At 41.6% G+C, this 7,500-nt stretch overlaps 1 pseudogene; it reads right to left on the bottom strand.

The window, feature by feature from the left end:
• Positions 1-6,692: 6,692 nt before the first annotated feature.
• Positions 6,693-7,500, bottom strand: part of LOC138038067 (zinc finger protein 14 pseudogene) — a 1,889-nt pseudogene continuing 1,081 nt past the window's right edge.

Below are 7,500 nucleotides of genomic sequence, written 5' to 3'. Positions count from 1 at the left end.
CGGAGGTCCCGTCTCACAACCCTTGTTCATTAACTCTGTGGGACGTTAAAGATCCCACACACTATTCGAAAAGAGTAGGGGACAGTGTTCCCGGTGTTGTGGTCTGACCTTTCCAGCATGTGGTCGGCTTGACAGGATTAGCTTGAAGGGCTTCTGTGTGAATGAGACCACAATTGTGTATAACAGCCAGAAGCCAGGCTACTTAGTCAAGTGCTGGAGCCTTACTCAAACCAAACTTTCATGCCCCTCAAAAGCTTGTGTTATTATGTTATCTTCTGGCCTACTTCCAGTATCTTTTGATACTCTTTGATCCTTCTTGCACTTGTGTGAATTTTTCCATGTCTCTTAAGGGAATCTGCTCGGCTAAAACGTTTGCCACATTCTTTGCATTCATACGGCTACTCTCCAGTATGGACTCTTTCGTGTGTCTGTAGAGTTTTTTTTTCTGTATCTGAAACAGCTCCAGCACTGTTTGCATTTATAAGGCTTCTTTAAAGTATGGACTCTATTTTCCCTGTGCGTAAGACACCTGCTACACTGGATGCACTCATAAGGCTTTTCTCCGCTATGGATTCTTTCATGTCTAATTGGTTGATTAAATGGTTGATTAAATGTTTTGTAACACTGTTTACATTCATGAGGCTGTTTTCCGGTGCGACGTTGCTCATATCTCCTCATACTTACTTCTCGCTTTTTCTCTTCACTGTGGAGTCTTTCATGTCTCCTTGTCTCCTTTGACTTGCTACTTGACTGAAGGGCTTACCACGGTGCTCGCATTCAAAAATCTCTCTCCAGTATGGATTCTGACATGTCTCCTTAATACTGTTGCTCCCGTAAAACACTTTCTGTACTCTTTACACTCATAAGACGTCTCTCTGATATGAATCAGTCTATGTGTTCTTAAAGTTAATAAATAACCAAAACACTTGCCACACTGGTTGCATTTGAGAGGCTTCTGCCCAGTGTCGACTATTTCATGGTTCTTTAAAGTGAACAATCTACTAAAACACTTGCCACACTGTTTGCATTCACAGGGCTTCTCTCCAGTATGCACTCTTCGATGAAAACTTAGACTTCCTGGTTGAGGAAAACACTTCCCACAGTGTTCGCACTGATTAGGCCTTACTCACACTATGGATCTTTCATGATATTTCCTCAGGTCTCCTGGTCGTCTAAAACACTGGTCACACTGTTTGTTTTTCTCCGGCAGGAATCATTTTATGTCTTCTTTAAATTGCTAAGTAACCATACCACTTGCTCCAGTGGTTGCGTTTATTAGGCTTTTGCCCAGTGTGAACTTTTCCATGCTCACTAAAACTTTATGTCCCCTGAGGTTTGATAAATTAGCCTGTAGAATATTTCTACTCAGCCAGAAGACGTAATTTTTGTATAAGGGTAATAAGATGAACATAAGAATCCTCAAGCTCTAAAAATCGCAGTAATATTTGTTTTAGACAAATTTTAAAGGAAAATCTCCTCTTTTTTCGTCAGTATTGAAGAAAATCATTCCATATTTTACATCCAATCCGCGAAGATTGACTGTTTTGATGTAACCTTTAAAATGTCTCATAAAAATTGCCCGCTTCCGCTGATCAAGTGTTACAGGAGTGGATAAAATCAATGTTAGTAAAAAGGTCTATCATAAGAAATGTATGGATGCATTAAAGAGCGATAAATATTGAAAAGAATAGAAGTTGCTACAAAGTGTTTGAGTCTTGAGGAGTTTTGAGGGCAATGTAGTCTACATGGGATTTCCAGGAAAGATTATTGTCGATCATTACACCCGCAAGATACTTGACAAAAGATTTACGTTCAAGTTGCTTCATCATTTTGTTCTCATTGTCAAATACTTTAAGATGAATGTCAATTAGGGCCTCATTAGGATTTTCAGGATCCTGGATTTAGCCTTTTTGGAGCCCGGGATTCGGGATTCTAAAAATCTATGGGACTTGACGCGGGATTCAACGTTATTAAGAAGAGGGATCCGGGAAATCGTCACTTTGAAGCTCCCAGATCCGGGATTTCTGACGGCGAGAAAATTAAAATAAACTCAACTTTCACTTTCGGCAACGACGGAAACAACCGGAAATCCACATCACGTACACTCAGTTAAATCTCTGGTAAGCGACTACTCTTGGTGCACGACAAAGTGGTCGCTTGCGGGAGGTGGTCGCTTAGGAGAAAAATCAACAAAATAAGCCCAAACTTGACCGATTAACATGATAACAAAAAGATTATTACCTCATAAGTTAAAATTAAGCAAATAGACAACGTTTTCTCTTTGCACTGCTGAGATTGGTATACAGGAGCATCGTCACTGCCATCATCACTGTCCGAAACAATCTCTATTTCAGATCTGTCTTGTTGTTTTTTTTTTTTAGTGTGAGTTGCGATAACCTCATCTCTCTATTGTTAAACATGGCAGTACTAGTTTTACCTGGATCGAAGGTATCCAACGATTTAAGCTCACTGAAGAAAGACAACATTTCTCTATAAAAAAAAACCGGTCATTTGGGATCGAGAAATTTTGTATCATAGTGGCGGTCCGTCTGCGCAGTTTCTTCCTTCGGCACCAGCAATCAGCTTAAGTAACACGATTCTTCCCGACCCCGATCACCGAGAGACAGGACCACCCCCTCCCCCAAACTAAATGCACCACCATCCCACCCCTCCCAGAGGTTGCACAACATCACTAAGAAACGCAGACTAACGGTCACCGCAGCACGTCTCCTCTTACCACAAAGACTCCTGGCGTCCTGCAAACCTCCAGATCGGGACGGCTGATCCGACCGCTGTAGAAATTTAAGGATTTCGAACTCTACTAGAATGCAGCATATTGAAGTATTGGCAAATCAACATTTGAAAAGAAACAATTCGTTTTTGGAAAATGAACAATATCTTTTATTGTCGTTCGTGTTGTTTCTCATTTTTTTAATACATAACATTTGGGCGATGAATTAGTTGTCTATTCCTCTCCACCCTCACACTGAAAATTTCATTCCTGTGAATCTCGTCTGGATACAATGATAAACGTATTGGATAACAACAACGTTAATGTAACAAAGCGGGATGTTCCCATAAATGTAATAAAACAATTTCTGCTGTCTTTTCGTACTCAGACCTTAAGTTGCCGAATGTATACATAACATAAACTCCAAAGTGAAATTCGGAGAACACAGATGAGGAGTTAAAAGTGCTGATGAATTCACGCGGAACAATATATCTTCGGTCTCAATGAACCCTTCAGCCGTTTCCAGGAGGATGTCTTTTACAGAGATGGTCAAAGAAAACCCGAGGACCCACCCTTCTCCCTGGCTTTTGCTAGCACCATATCATTTGAAGCGGCTCGACACAAGATTTTAGCTAGTTGCACTCACTACTAAGGAACAAGTCCACTACACCGCAACAACCGCTCCAAACAGAGCGTTCCAAAGATCTCCTATACCAAATCGAGATCTGGCAACCACTCCAACAGTCTGTGTTTCTTCTGCGGCAACAAACAGCAGCACCGACGTGCGTATGCCACAAGACCGGCCATTTTGTAAATGTCTCAGCTCAGAATCTGACTACAGCATCCAAATTCCCTTCTAGGTAGACTCAGCAGGGTCCTGTAACACTTTGCCGTCAAACACCCCATCTCCATGCATGGGTTAAAGTCCTACCATCAAAAACTGTGATACTACCCTAACCCAATCCACCGATCAAGCCTATTGGTCAAATCAACCCTTCAAGCTAGCAAAGGCAGTTCCAAATGCAATCTCCACTTCCAAGTCATGAACACCAACTAACCAGCACTGTACTCAGTACAGAAGCTAGCAAAACACTTGGCGTGTTAACTCTGAATGCTGACCTCATAGGGAAATGCTTCACAAGCAACAATCCCCCACCCATGACGCCTGAGCTTGCAGGAAACAAGGAAACGGAAACCGGGCCACCTCCAATGCCACCAACACTTCAGTGTGGATCTGGCCAAACTAGGATCTTTGACTCGGGACTTTATTGCAAAGAACTGTCCCTCGCTCCTTAAGGGGTTTGGTGTCGTCGGCCAACCGGTCAATTTGGACCTGGATCCAAAAATCAAACCCACCCACGCCCCCCAATCACTGCCAACCCATTTCAAATTTAGAATCAATCAAAGCAGCCCTGGATATCTACGAAGCCACTGGCCAACTTGTGAGAGTATCTCAACCAACGGAATGGATTTTCAACCCCCACCAAACCAGGATAGCTGCGGATCTGTTTAGACCCCTCTCAGACCCTTAAAAAGGCAATACGTCGCCCAAAGTAAATCATTCCCACTTTTCATAAGCTAAATGGAATGAAATACATGTCAGTGGTAGGTGTCAAGGGAGCCTTTCAAAACATCCACCTGACGTTAAGATCATCCTTGATGACCACGCATCCATATGGTTCTCGGAGGTCTTAAAGTCATCAGTAGCGCCGACATTTTAATCCCGGGCTGTGGTGCTACCGACATGGAAGCCAGAATTGACCACGACCGAAAACTTATCACTGTACTTAAGCAATTTAAGGAATATCATGTAAACATCATGTAAAGCTGAATGTCGATAAAATGAAATTCCTGGTGCTTAAGGTAACCTTCATGGGTCACTTTTTTAAAATAATACTCTATTGCCTAACACGTCGCAGTAAAGGAAGAAAATACCACTAGGATAGAATACCAAAAACAGAAAAATATGAAACAGTTAACTTGCAATCGGAGCTAATTCGATTGATAGGGAATTACATATCGCAATAATACTGATCAGAGTAAGATAAGGAGCATTTTGTCGACTTAACTCTTATATCTTATACTTGTTAGCTATTTTGGAGGCAAAAGCGTTAATTGAGAGGGAATTGCATTATATATCCTTTGCCAATCATCTACAGTTAGCAGTACAGCTCCATTTACTCGGTCCAGTCTGTGGCGAGTAATGAGTTTTGATGTTCAGTAACGTGTAGACGTCTTTCGTTTCAGTCTTTCCTAAGCCTTTTTTTGCAAGCCATTCTCTTTTAATGGACGGTTTATTGTCTATTAAAATTTCTCTATTGTTAAACAGGACAGTTTTACCTTGATCAAAGCTATACAACAATTAAGTTCACTGAGGAAAGACAGCATTTCTCCATAAAAAAACCGGTAATTTGAGATCGAGAAATTTTGTATCATAGTTGCACAAAAGTAAAAACTTTAAACAGCCAAGTTCCCTGAAAATGTTGTTGGGAATTGATTTCCAGTTTGAGAACGAAAAGGGAAGCAGACGGGGAATCCAAGAGAGTCGCAAAGCTTTCGTAAGTCATGTTTAAGCCACCTCTACTATAATCCTGATAAAGACCGTCTCTTTTAATAGTATCACTTTTCTTGTTCCAAAGAAAGGCAAAGATCTTTTCTCTTATTTTAATTACAATGTCCCTAGGGACACAGGTGTTCAAAGCGGAATAAACAATCTTCGATAGTCCAAGAGATTTTATAATCAACACCTTACCAAACTCTACACTGTCACTCTCGGAAGACCTCCTAAAACCTGCACTGGCAGAACATTCGACAGTATTTTCTGACATTACTCTACGCAAGGAGGCCTCAAAAATGAGATACGACCAGCGCACCCAACCTTCGCACGCTTACACCAAGCCTTGCTCGTTGCAACGGGAATCGCCATGGATTTCTGGTCAGGTCGTCGCCAGCTCGTCGCCACGCTTCCTACGCCATAGCCAATGGCAACCACGTACTCCGTCGAGAAAGGGCCCAATTACAACAAGCTACACATCCGCGAAACATCCCTCAATGCTCTCCTCCACGTCCGTCTGAGCAGTTCCTTCCTTCGGCACCAGAAATCAGCTCAAGTAACACGACTCTTCCCGACCCCGATCACCGAGAGAGAGGACCACCACCCCCCCCCCCCCACCCCCCCCCCCCCCCCCACACACACACACACACACACACACACACACAAACTAAATGCACCACCATGCCACCCTTCCCAGAGGTTGCACAACATCACTAAGAAAGGCAGACTAACGGTAACCGAAGCCCATCTCTTCTTAGCACAAAGACTCCTGGCTTGCTACAAACCTCCAGATAGGGAAGGCAGTTCTGACCACGGTAGAAATATAAGGATTTCGAACTCTACTAGAATGCAGCACATTAAAGTACTCGCAAATCAAAATTTCAAAAGAAACAATTCACTTTTGGAAAATGAACAATATCTTTTATTGTCGTTCGTGTTGTTTCTCATTTTTTTAATACATAACATTTGGGCGATGAATTAACTGTCTATTCCTCTCCACCCTCACACTGAAAATTTCATTCTTGCGAATATCGTCTGGATACAATGATAAAAGTATTGGATAACAACAACGTTAATGTAACAAACCGGGATGTTCCCATAAGTGTAATAAAACAATTTCTGCTGGCTTTTCGTACTCAGACCTTAAGTTGCCGTATGTATACATGACATAAACTCCTAAGTGAAATTCGAAGAACACCGATCAGGAGTTAACAGAATTTAGGAAACTGCACGAATGCAAAATTAGTGTTAATCAGCTCGGGTCACTTAGTATGTAGTGTTTTTATTCCACTAACAAGAGGCAGAGACTGAATGCCACTAGTTGCGGATCCTCGTCAGTAGAAAGACTCAAGGGAGTATTTTCAAGTGAATTGCCCTCCATACTCTGTGAAGCAACTATAAATTCGCAGAAACGCACAAACTCATTCACAACTCAATTTTGTAAATAGTAACAGAAAAAACAGGTACCAAGTCAATAACTGAGAACTGCAAGCAAAGACATGAAGCAGGGGCAAAAAACTTGAAATCGTGCGATAGCAGTGAATTTATTCACCTGAAAGGGAAAGAAGGAAGCATACCTAATTCCTATTACAAGAAATAGTTTGGAGATCGTAACGACCTAGAGAAGAAGAGTGCAAGTTGTTTCAACTGGTACATACATAGCTTTTACATTCGAAATTCCCCTCTAACAATCAGTGTTAATGATGCAAGGCTAGCAATGTCCAACGAAAGCTTCAAAGTTGAGGTCAGAGCACCGAGCATTCAAGCCCTCCATCTATACATTTCATTGAGATAATTCCATCCTTGATCAATTTGAAATTAGGTAAGACGTTTTCAATGGGAAAGCCACTAAACCAGTTCAGATTGAAGGCTCTTCCAACTTCATATGATTTTGGTAATGTTCAAGAAGAACGGGCTCGCTGATCAACTCTTCCTGGCAAATCCAACAACTATGCTTTTCATCCAGGTTTAAACTACGCTCTTTTATCGACTCTCCAGTATGGGTTTTTTTATGTCTCCTTAAAGAAAATGCTTGACCAAAACACTTGCCACACTGTTTGCAATCATAAGGCTTTTCTCCAGTGTGGATTCTTTTATGGCCTTTTAAATGTCCTACATTTCTAAAACACTTGCCACACTGTTTGCACTCATAAGGATTTTCTCCAGTGTGGATTCTTTCATGTTGTCTTAGAGATCCTGCTTCACTAAAACACTT

This window comes from Montipora capricornis, chromosome 1 (genome assembly GCF_036669925.1).
Source record: "Montipora capricornis isolate CH-2021 chromosome 1, ASM3666992v2, whole genome shotgun sequence".
NCBI lineage: Eukaryota > Metazoa > Cnidaria > Anthozoa > Scleractinia > Acroporidae > Montipora > Montipora capricornis.
Note: the sequence above shows the minus strand (reverse complement) of the source record. Positions and strands in the feature narration are given on the sequence as shown.